This window comes from Hypanus sabinus, chromosome 28 (genome assembly GCF_030144855.1).
Source record: "Hypanus sabinus isolate sHypSab1 chromosome 28, sHypSab1.hap1, whole genome shotgun sequence".
NCBI lineage: Eukaryota > Metazoa > Chordata > Chondrichthyes > Myliobatiformes > Dasyatidae > Hypanus > Hypanus sabinus.
The window spans coordinates 15,334,995-15,347,743 of NC_082733.1; the positions used below are offsets into that span (position 1 = coordinate 15,334,995).

Consider the following 12,749-nt stretch of genomic DNA (forward strand, 5'->3'; position numbering starts at 1 on the left):
CAACTCTTCATCAGGAAGTATTAGGAAAATTAATTATAACAACAAAAATAATTTACATTATGATTGGGACCAGTGAGTTCAAAATGCAGCAATTGCCAATGAATCAATCAATTTTGCCTAGTAAGCTTACTCTTTATAACTAAAATTTCTAGTTTGATTTTTTTTTTGGGAAGCCTTACAGATCCAGTTGACACATACAAAATGCTGGAGGAACTCAGCAGGTCAGGCAGCAACGATGGAAAAGAGTAAAGACATTTCAGACCCAAAGGTCCTGATGAAGGGTCTCAACCTGAATTGTCGACTGTATTCTTTTCCATAGATGCTGCCTGACCTGCTGAGTTCCTCCAGCATTTTGTGTGTGTTGCTTTGATCTCCAGAATCTGCAGATTTTCTCTAGATCGTGATCTAATTGAACTGTTAGCATTTATCATGTAACCACCTGATAATCAGACAATTCATGCCACAAGAAGTTAGTAAAACAAAAACCAAAGACCCCAGGAGACTCACAGGTGAAGTGTTGCCTCATCTGGAAGGACTGCTTGGGGCCCTGAATAGTAGCGAGGGAAGAGGTATAGAGGCAGGTGTAGCACTTGTTCTGCTGCAAGGATACAAGGATAAATGCCAGGAGGGACGAGTGGACAAGGGAGTCAAGTAGGGAGCAATCCCCGCAGAAAGCGGTAAGTGTTGGGGGGGGGTGGAGATGATGTGCTTGGGGGTGGGATCTCAGAGATATTGGAAGTTACAGAGAATTATGTGCTGGATACTGAGGCCAGTGCGGTGGTAGTTAAGCAAGAATGAATTCTGTGTAAGCAAGAATGAATGTGGAAGCCTTGTGCTTCCATACAGGCATCTGCCCCTGTTGAGACATTAGTGCTCATCTGCTACAGAGTACAAAGGTAGAGAGGCAAGTTCCTGCAGCTTCCTAGCTTCTGCATTGGGAAATGTGTCTCCTAAGCCAGCAGCACATTAAACCTGGTACAGGCTGAGTGACCTTGTTTGTTTCAATACTCAGGCAGGGGTGTAAGCCTCAGGTCATTTACATATTTTTGAAATGACTGAATTGATTTAGAAGTGCTTTAATTATTTTATTGACTTAATGCTTTTAATTTATAAAAGTTATTTTTTTATTTTTATGTGTACATTCAATACAATCAGTTTTGAATAGTTGCGAGTGTAAATAATACCCAGACAACTTTTCAAGAAAAGCATGATTTCAATAAACAGCAAATCAGTCCAGAGATATTCTGGGACAGTACGCAGTTCAAAAAATCAACAACTTGAGAAAGATAGGAGCTTCTCGAACCTCACAACTCCAATAATTTGGGATCAATTCTAACCTTTCTGCTTATGTAGAAAACACACATTTTCCCCATGACTACATAGGTTTCTCTCTAGTTATCTGGTTTCTTTGCACAACCCAAAGAGGTACAGGTAATCTGATGGTGTGAATATTTCTCCTTCTGGTGAACAATTCCCCCCCCCACACACACACACACTTCCCCACTGTGACCTTTCACTCCTTCTCACCTGCCTATTACCTCCCCTTGGATTCCCTCCTCCTTCCCTTTCTCCAATGGTTCACTCTCCTCTCCTATCAAATCCTTTCTTCTCCAGCTCTTGACCATTCTGATCCACCTGACTTCATCTATTACTTCCCAACTAGCCTCCTAACCCCTCCCCTCACCTATTTATTCCCCCTCCCTTCTCAGAACTGAAGAAGGGTCTCAGCCCAAAACATTGACTGTTCATCCTTCTCCATCGACACTGCCTGCTTTGCTGACTTCCCCCAGTGTTCTGTGTGTGTGTTGTTTTACTTCCTTGTGTTTGTGAGCTACAGGTTGGTAGGTTAATTGACCACATTAAATTTCCCCTAGTGTATCGGTGAGTAGCAGAACTAGGTGAAAACATGGAGAAAACAAAACTGAGATTGATAACTCTGTAAGTCAGTGCCTAATGGTCAATGAAGACTCTGCTGCCTGATGAATCCAGAACACTTCTCTCTGCCCCTTGCAAACACATGCATCTTGATGCAACATCGGCAAAATGTCTGTACCCACAGATGGGAAGTGCTATAGTTCTGCAGCATGGAAACAAGCCTAACTCATCCTTGCTAACCAGGCAGGCCTTCTTAGCTAGACATATGTACCTGTATTTGATACACATTCTTATAAACCTCCCCAGTCCATGTGCCTGTTCAAATGTCTTTCAGATATGTTACAGTCTCCGCCATCTTCCATTCAAGTATTTTACATCATTCTGAGCTCATTAGATGGGACAACAATTCCAGCTGAAAATTTATTTTCCTGTCTTCAGCCATTTCAGATTCTATGTGACAAACCGATAAAAATTACGAGGATACATATCCATTCTAATTTACTATATGTCATTGCCTGAATAAATTTAATGTTTTTCAAATTTCATTTTAAGTGTATTCATTGCATTTTTATGATGCACTGTCCCAGCAAGCTGACTAATGGATTTTTTAAACTGTTTTGTTCATAGAGTTTGAAACTTTATATTTATTATAGTGGTCCACAGGTGTTAGATTCACAGCTCTGGATATCAGCTTCCACTGACAACCAATGGTTTGTTACCCATTTGTCACTTTTGATTGTCATAATACACACATTTTGCATGGTCTGGTTAATATATTACTGGAACGATCCCAAACCTGGAATGGTTGCTGTACTTTGTAGTGGTTTGATCATCAGAGAAAGTTTAGAATAAGCATTATGGATGTGGATCACAATAAGAAATATGAACTCGTGTACTGCATGGATTGAAAATGAATAAAAACAGCAAATTTGAAGTTCAAAACACAGATTTAAATTACTATTTCTGCCAGCAAATAAGGATTTGTCTACATATGCTAAATTAGTAGCACTTCACTCTTTCAGTCTCTGTTATATATTTTTTCCATTCAGGTGACACTGTTACAGTATCCAACTATAGACATCCAATGAAAGGAAAAACTCTCATTGAAACAAAGGTTGACCATTGTTTCCCTCGCTTTCTAACATACTCACTCAATGGATCATCCTCAGTAATTTTGTGGCCTTTTACTTGAGAACTGATCAGACACTTCCTTCTTTTTCCCCGTTTTCAGGATTTGTTGGTCCTGCTCTCTGCTGAATGTCCCAGCCCACCTTACCATTTGAACCAGCACCCACTTTCCTTCTGATGGCACCATCCCATGAAACCACAGAGGTCGATTCAATTGACCATTTACCTGCTCTCTTGATGTGCAAGTCTGCAGACACCTTTTACAGGGGAAAAAATTACTTACTTCCAATATTTCCAAAATAATAAACAATTGCTGCAGAAATATTGGGGAAACCAAACACTTGCTAAATTAACAGCTTTATACACTTTTCAAACCCCTAGCTTTCCATTTTAATTCTTGATCCCATTCATTCCCTCACTAACTTCTCTGTCTTCAGCCTCCCATACTACTCTGATGTGCTAAATATAAGTTCAAAGGAACAATAAATCCTGGAGCTATAGTTCTACAGCATGGAAACAAGCCCTTCAGCCCAACTGATCCATGCTAACCAGGCTAGACACATTTACTGGCATTTGATTCATATTCTTATAAACCTTCCCAATCCATGTGTCTGTTGAAATGTCTTTCAGATACGTTACAGTCCCTGCCATCTTCCATTCAAGTATTTTACATCATTCTGAGCTCAATAAATGGGGCAACAATTTCAGACAATCAGCAAATCTGGTCTTTGCATTTTGTTTTTCTAATAATTCAGTTTTTATTTTCTGGCAACCACAGTTAATTATTTTTCAACTGCTTACACCTTCTCCAAACCCATCCTTGTTACTTATTAATCCCTTCCACAAAATCACATTGACAGTTTCAGTATGGAGAGTCAGTCAGCCTGTTGGCGCAATGCGACATGAACCCACTGGACCCCCTCCCCATGGTCTTGAACTTATTTCCTTATGGCTCCGTTTCAGCACTTTTACCACCCAACTGCTTCTACTTCTGCCAGATCCCTCACTTTCTTTTATACTATCCTCCATTTCTCCCCCTTTCACTGCATCTTAAAATTTATTTTCACCCTAACTCAGGGGTTCCCAGCCATTTTTATGCCATGGACCAATACCATTATACAAGCGGTCCACAGACCCCAGGTTGGGAAGCGCTGCTCGAACATTTCCCAGTTCCAATGACAAGTTATTTGCTTGAAGCATTAACTCTGTCTCTCTTGCTGCAGAAGCAATCTAATCTACTGACAATTTGTCTGCTTTACACCATTAATTGGTTCAACAGAAGCTCTAGGCAATGTTCCACTCTGCTCACCTTCGCAGTCGAAACTCGATGGTCTACAAATTACCACTGTTGCGTAAACTCTTCCATGCAAGATTAACCTCCTTTGTGAAGAACATAAATTTTCAAAATAAAAATATTAGCCCGCATTATTAAATTCAATCAGCAGAGTGTTAATTATAAAACTTCCTTGAAAAGTGAGTGTGTATTCTGGGAGAATTGAATGAATGACACAGACACTGTGAGCTACCGCACAGCATTGTTCTCTGCATCATATTCACTTCATACTGGAACTACACCATCAAGCTGGATACTCGCCTGATTTTTCTATTGATTGCTGTCATAGATACAATGAAATTTTCAGCTGCAAGTGGGAGAGCTGGGGGTGCTAGCTTACATTAAAATATATAACTTTTTCAGTTAAAATGACATTTCATGCGGTTAATTATTTCACAGTTACTGATGTGACACACTATACAGTCAATTGCCACAATCCAGTTGTTGTTACTATTATATGGAGCTTGAATGTGATGCTTTAAGTTCTCATGCCAGTGATCTGAACCCAAAAACCTGGACTGACACCCTAGGAAGGACTCCACTGTTAATTAATGTCATGTTAAGCTATTGCCTGGGGTGGTCCAATAGCTGGATGTGAAAAATTTCTATAGCCCTGCCTTAAAACAGACCACTCATTCCTGTTGTATGAGGCAAATATGTCTCTAAACAATTATTAAAATGGATCATCAGATCAGCATCACATTGCTGCTTGCTGCCTTTCCTATATTACGACAGTGATGCACTTATTTAATTATAAATCTCCATTCTGCATCTGGAGGTTCAGGAAGGTCCTACAGAAGTACAATTGTTTCATCTTTCACATGCATAAGTTCATTTAAACATAGAAATAAGAATTCCTATGATCCAATTTGAGAAATGATATGGAAAATTTTCACTTTATTTCTGCCAATCCTGCTATTTTAGATCAATTATTAAAATAAGTTTTATTCACAGGCCACTTATCTTTAAAAGGCCTTCATAATGAACCATAGAATACTGACGTCAATACATACCTTACAGCCAAAAATTGATGGAAATGCCATAAAATACTTGTATTATGTCAAGAAAATAATGAGTTGTTAATGCCATTTACTTTTTGCAAGGCTGAGTTTACTGCCTTTTGCTGGTAGCAAAGGACCTTCAATACATCAATGAAAGCTAAATGCAGGAAAACATTGTAAAGAGTGAGATACATAACAAGTGAGGATAAAAAGGAAGGCAGTGATGAAGGAAAATGAATCAAGCAGGGCTGAAACACTGCTGAGAGAAATTTCTTAGCAAAAAAAAGTTATATGAGGTTAATGGGATTACAGGAAATAGGAATGAAAATTCCCTATTTCACAAGGAATCTCTCCCACAAGGAATAAAAATTCTCACAGACATCAAATCACAAACAAAACTCATCAGCTTTTTCTCTCCGGTCCTGCCGAAGGGTTTCAGCCCAAAACGTTCGTTAACTGTACTTTTTCCCATAGATGCTGCCTGGCCTGCTGAGTTCCTCCGGCATTTTGCGTGTGATTCTCAGAGTCAATTCCAGACTTTGAGAGAAAACTTAAATAACTAGAAGGGAAACATCAAACTTAACCTGTATCTCAGGGAAAAGATAGAATGGAAAAGTCAGAAACCTGGATTCACAGAGGATTATACCACAAATAACATGACATTTGTTAGCAAAAACTAAAGCTTTCTCCTCTAAAAATGAAGAGATGCCTGTGGTAGTCATGGAATATTGGTCTAAGCCAATGAAGGATTCGAAAATATAGACATGGATAAAAAGAGTCTAACATTAAGGTCCATGACCAAAGGATTTCCACTAATAACTTCAATACAAATGCAGAAGTAATTTCTTTACCCAAACAATTGGTGGCACAGTCATTCAGTGTGTGGGGCTGCAGTCATGTATAAGGAGAGACAGAGAAAAGCTTTATTTTGCATGCCATCCAGATTTGTTATTCCATACACAAAACCACTGAGACAGTAGAAAAGAAAATGGAGTGCAAAATGTAGTGTTACAGAGGAAGTGCAGTGCAGATAGACAAGGGCCATGATGAAGTAGGCTGGGAGAAATTGTATTTATCTCTCAGCATGTGAAGAGTCTACTCAAGAGTCTGATAATGGTGTTCCTGATCCTGGTTGTATCTTCTGCTGATGAAAGTGGGAAAAAGTGAGAATGATCAGGGTGAGGGGGCCCTTGATTACACTGGCTGCTTTCCAAGGCAACGGGAAGTGTGGACAGAGTCAATGGAGGTGAAGCCAGTTTCCATGATGGACAGGGCTGCAGTCACGGGTAGAACAGTTACCATGCCAAGCTGTGATACAACTGGATAGGATGTTTTCCATGGTGCATCTCTTAACATTGTTTAAGGTCAAAGGGGCCATGCTGAATTTCCTTGTGTCTCTGAGTAAGTAGAGGCATTGGTGAGTTTTTTTTTCCAGTTTGAAGTTTGTCTATTTTGAAGAGAATGTGTGCATTCTGTCTGTGACCATCTGCGCTCCCCTGGTGCTCTGGCATACTCCCAGATCCCTGCTTGGTTAACTTGCAATTCTAAGTTACCCCTTGTGCAAATAAAATCAGAGGGGAGTTGATGAGTGTCTGACAGTGAATTAAATGGTAAAGTATGATTCATGTAAAAAGTGACATAAACATGATGGGCCAAATGGCCTCCCATGTCCAAAAAACATAATAAAAATGATTAATTAGAATATGTGAAGGAAAGGGTAGGTAAACACATTTTGGAGAAGCAGTTAAAAAGCGCTGAGAGAAGACTCATAGATCATAAACACAGATTTGGGTCAAGATCTCAGAGTCAAAATCAGATTTTCGCCAACATATGTCAGTACAATGTAAGACAGACAATTTAACATAAGTTACAAAAATAAGTAAATAAACGGCACAAAAGAGAAATATTGAGGTATTGATAATGGGTTCAGGGAGTGTTCAGAAACCTGCTGGCAGAGTGGAAGGTGTTCCTAAAAGATTAATTGTGTGTTTTTGGGGTTCTGTATCTCTCTGCAACTGTGCTGTAAATTCTATGCTTGCTATAAAATTGAACACGGATTTGAAGGTTCAAAGAAACCGCATTCTTTGAATCTTAGTTGTGTGTATTAGGCATAAAATTCTTCATCATCAGATTCAAGGGCAGAGTTTCGTTTACCAGTCCCCACTGACATTGATCATGCTCCCATTTCCAAGAGAAATCAGAGAGCACCTAATTATCATAAGAAATTCCAAGTTAAATACAATGCATTTGCCTATTCCTTTGAGCTGGTAAATTTTGTTACCACCTGCCTACTACAGATTCATCCAATCCTAGCCCTGGTCCCCTCAGGCTTGCAAGGAGCTTTGCACATTGGCATCTAATACTATTGTGGGTTTCAGCCTAGCCTGAGGAGTGAAAGTCCTGGCAAAAGCAGTTCCCACAGTAAGTGGCCAATTATTGCGAAAAGGTGAAACAATGGCTTTTCTTTTTTTTTGAACAAGACTTGAGATACTCTTAGGAATGGCTGGGACCTAAGCATAAACTGTCTCCACCATTTATTCAATCTCTTCCCCATAATAAGAAATGGCTGGGTAATCACAAGGAGTTCTGGTACCATTATCCAGATGAGATTCTACTCATTTGTAATTCGGTTATAGTTTCTGCATTATCAATTGTAATGCAAAATATTGACTTTTTCTTCACAAGAATGAGGGGATGGATCTCATTGATACCTGTTAGATAATGAAGGCCTAGATAGAGTGGAGGTGGAGGATGCTTCTGAAAGTGGGGGAGTCTAGGATCAGTGATAACAGCCTCAGAAAAGAATCACCATCATCATTATGCACCGTCACCATGGTCTTTTGACCATGATTGTTCTTGGCAAATTTTTCTATAGAAGTAGTTTGCCATTGGCTTCGTTTAGGCAGCAAATAATGTTTACAATATACATTAATGATTTAGATGAAGGGATTAAAAGTAACATTAGCAAATTTGCTGATGACACAAAGCTGGGTGACAGTGTGAAATGTCAGGAGGATGTTATGAGAATGCAGGGTGAGTTGGACAGGTTGGGTGAGTGGGCAAATGTATGGCAGATGCAGTTTAATGTGGATAAATGTGAGGTTATCCACTTTGGTGGCAAGAACAGGAAGGCAGTTTACTATCTAAATGGAGTCAAGTTAGGAAAAGGGGAAGTACAACGAGATCTAGGTGTTCTTGTACATCAGTCAATGAAAGCAAGCATGCAGGTACAGCAGGCAGTGAAGAAAGCTAATGGCATGGTGGCTTTTATAACAAGAGGAATTGAGTATAGGAGTAAAGAGGTCCTTTGCAGCTGTACAGGGCCCTGGTGAGACCCCACCTGGAGTATTGTGTGCAGTTTTGGTCACCCAAATTTGAGGAAGGACATCCTTGCTATTGAGGGAGTGCAGCATAGGTTCACAAGGTTAATTCCTGGAATGGCGGGACTGTCATATGTTGAAAGATTGGAGCGACTGGGCGGAGAGGGGATCTGATTGAAACATATAAGATTATTAAGGGATTGGACACACTGGAGGCAGGAAGCATGTTCCCGCTGATGGGTGAGTCCAGAACTAGAGGCCACAGTTTAAGAATAAGGGGTAGGCCATTTAGAATAGAGATGCGGAAAAACTTTTTCACCCAGAGAGTGGTGGATATGTGGAATGCTCTGCCCCAGAAGGCCGTGGAGGCCAAGTCTCTGGATGCATTCAAGAGAGAGTTAGATAGAGCTCTTATAGATAGCAGGGTCAAGGGATATGGGGAGAGGGCAGGAACGGGGTACTGATTGTGTATGATCAGCCATGATCACAGTGAATGGCGGTGCTGGCTAGAAGGGCCGAATGGCCTACTCCTGCACCTACTGTCTATTGTCTATTGTCACTTTACAAGACAGGTGGCACCAGCCATTATCAATACCCTTCAGAGATTTTCTGCCTGGCATCAGTGGTCGCAAAATCGGGACTTGTGATATGCACCAACTGCGCACGCTACCATCCACTACCTGCTCTCATGGCTTCACAGGGAGCTAAGCAGGTGCAACACCTTTCCCAAAGGTAACCTGCAAGCTTGTAAGGGGAAAGAGAGCCTTACACCTCCTTTAGTAGAGGCATAGCTCCACCCCTCACCAAATCAGAACAGAAAGATGTCACTCTAGAATAGAGATGAGGAGGAATTCCTTTAGACAGAGGATGGTGAACTTGAGGAATTCAGACAGTTGTGGAGGCCAAGTCATTGGGTATATTTATACTGCAGTTTGATAGGTTCTTGATTAGTAAGGGTATCAAAGATTATGTGGAAAATGGTGTTGAGAGGGATAATAAATCAGCCATGAATGAATGGCGGGGAAGACTCAATGGGCTGAATGGCCTAAATCTGCTCCTATGTCTTATAGTGTAGGAAGAGAGTATTAGGAAAAGATTTAATAGAACCCTGCTCTTGGATGTATGGGTGTCCACATTACTATGATAGAATAATGACTGGATTATACTGAGTGATAGCCAGCAGTTCTAGGGAGAAAGGTCACCTCGGAGCAGCCCTTGGGTCAGCAGTACAATACATCACAATGAAATAGCTAGACGGAGTTCTGTCTTACAGCTCCAGTAACCACTCCTGCAGTCTGTGTGGTGTTTGCCTGTTCTCTCCGTGACCATAAGACTCCTGGGTTGCTCCATTTTCCTCCCACATACCAAGGACTTGCAGGGTCATGAGGTGATTGGCCAGTGGAACTTGCCTCTTATGTGCATGTGAGTGATGGAATTGGAGAAAGGAGTTGCTGGGGGTGGATGGGAGGGGAAGAGAACAAAATAGATTTAGTTTAGGTCTAACGTAAATTAGTGTTTGATGGTTAGTGTGTTCAGTGTACTGAAGTTCCTGTTTCCATGCTGTATAACTCTAAAATACTAATTTCTTGGTTTCTGGTCCTAGTCAGATCTGGATCATCATCACTTGAAGGACAAGATTGACTTTGTTCCTCAATGTTGTGGTTAAATTTCCCCAAAACTTGACAGAAATTGGAAGTGAAGGCAAATGGTTTGCTTTTACTTTAATTGAATATTCAAAGAAAATCTCAAATAAGTATGAGAAATTCATTTTTCACTAAACATCCTTTAAGTTAAAGAAATTATTTTAAATGTATTCCAACTGTTTTCACGTGTCTCCAATTATCAGAGAAATTTGTAGCAGTTGAAAAGATCTCTGCCAGCACAAGCTGTCAAAAGGTTCATCAGACAGTGTGGAGGCAGAGCTCTGATTTCTGCTACCTGAGGACTGATCACTGAGTGGACCTCTGCTCTTTGCAAAACAGCCTCAGCATCAAGGCCTTAGGGTCACTTGGGAATTGGCCACATGCATGGCAGGGTTGCGGTGCAGAAACAAGCAAGTACATTCTGGTTTAATGATTTTGCATCCTCTTGACTTTAGTTTGAGACACTTTCACAAAATATAGAATTGTTCAGTTTTTTTTCCAGAGCCAGATCGGCCCAATTATCATCTATTTTTGTTCAATTTCACAAAATGATAAAAAACACTTTATCACCCAGGACGTTCTCATTGCTACCACCAGGGAAGAGGGTACAGGAGCCTGAAAGTGCACACTCAATGATTCAGGCACAGCTTCTTCTCCTCTACCATCAAATTTCTGAATGAGCATCGAACCCATGAATACTATCTCACTGTTTTTTTTTGTTTTGCACTACTTAATTAATTTAACAGCAAAATAGAAGCTTAAACCTATCCAGTCAACTTTGCTCTGCTATTGAAAGCCACTCCTACCCAATTAGCTCCAGCCAAATTACAAATCCCTTGACAATTCATTTAGGAATAATGCTGCACGAAACACTGTCACAGGAAAGGAGCACCCTCATTAGGGACCTCCAACCACCCAGGTCAAGCTCTCTTCTCACTACTACCATCAGGAAGAAGGTACAGGAACCACAGGACTCACACTACCAGGTTCAGGAACAGTTATTACCTCAACCATCAGGCTCCTGAACCAAAGGGGATAACGTCACTCAGCTGCACTTGCTGCACCAATGAAATGTTCCCACAACTTACAGACTCACTTTCAAGAATTCTTCACCTTATGTTGTCAATATTTATTGCCTATTTATTCTTTATTATTACTTCTTACTTTTTGTATTTACACAGTTTGTCACAGAATGCCCAAGTTGGTGCAGTCTTTCATTGATTCCGTTATCGTTAATGTTCTATGGATTAATTGAGCACACTCACAAGGAAATGAATCTTAGGGTAGGGTTGTATCTGGTGACATATATGTACTTTGATAACAAATTTACTATGCACTTTACAAAGAAAAAATAAAACACACTAGAAATATGTCATAGAGGCATTTAAGAGACATTTAGCAGACAGAAGGGAATGGATGGATATGGATTATATATGACAGGTATGATTAACTTTATTTGCACCACAGATAACACAGACAACATGGGCTGAAAGGCATGTTCGTGTGCTGTTCTATGTTTTAAAAGGAAAGATTCCAAAACTTTGTTAGGCAAGGATGACCGAGACCAAATTGCCAGTCATTGTGGATGTGGGTCTGCTGTTGAAAACCTCCAAAGTATCCAAGGTCCAAGGCCACTAAACAGATAGCGGAGTTTATTTGTTCATTTAGTCTCAGCGTGGAACAGGCCCTTTCAGCCCTTTGCTCCTCACCACCCAGGAACACCTGATTTAATCACAGGACAATTTACAACAACCGACTGAGTTACGAACCGGTACATCATCAGAACGTAGGAGGAAACTAGAGTGCCCGGAGAAATCTCAAGCATTCCACTGGGAGGACATACAGGCGCCTTACAATTGATGCCAGAATTGAACTCTGAACTCTAACACACTACGCTGTAATAGCGTCACACTTACCACTGCCTTACCATGGAGCTACGCAAGACTGAGGGAGATCTGGGAGGAGGGACAGTGGGAGTGGGGATGAGGATGGAATGAAATAGAGGGGTAATGGGGCACAATTAAGTAAGAGGCTAGGGGTTGTACCAGGGCACAGCTGATTAAATTACAAACAAGGATTTGCAATCAGGTAAGCAGCTGAAGCAGCAATCAAGTAGAGAACAGGGAAGATCACTGGTGGGGTAGGGCTAAGGGAAGTCGGTGTGTTGTTTTGGACCATAGTGGATGCTAGTCAGGGTTTGGCTTAGTGCTTTAAGGGCTCAGTAATTTCAGAAATCATTGTCTGGAACTGGAGACTGCAGCAGAGAGTTTAATTGTAAGACTGAGTCTTGTCTTAGCAGACTCCCAGTCAACCACTGTGCTTGCTGCTAATATATAATTGCTCAATGATGGCAGTTCCTCGAATAACATGGTCAGATTTTCCCTAGCATACTACAGAAGGAATGTTGCAATGGAAATTACTTCGTTTGATGGTCATCTGTACAGAAATG

The 12,749-nt window shown here is 40.7% G+C and overlaps 1 protein-coding gene across 1 annotated transcript in view; it reads right to left on the bottom strand.

The window, feature by feature from the left end:
• The window catches only part of adamtsl3 (ADAMTS-like 3), a 740,135-nt gene that overhangs the window by 272,754 nt on the left and 454,632 nt on the right, over positions 1–12,749 (bottom strand). The gene's annotated exons all lie outside the window — the stretch shown is intronic.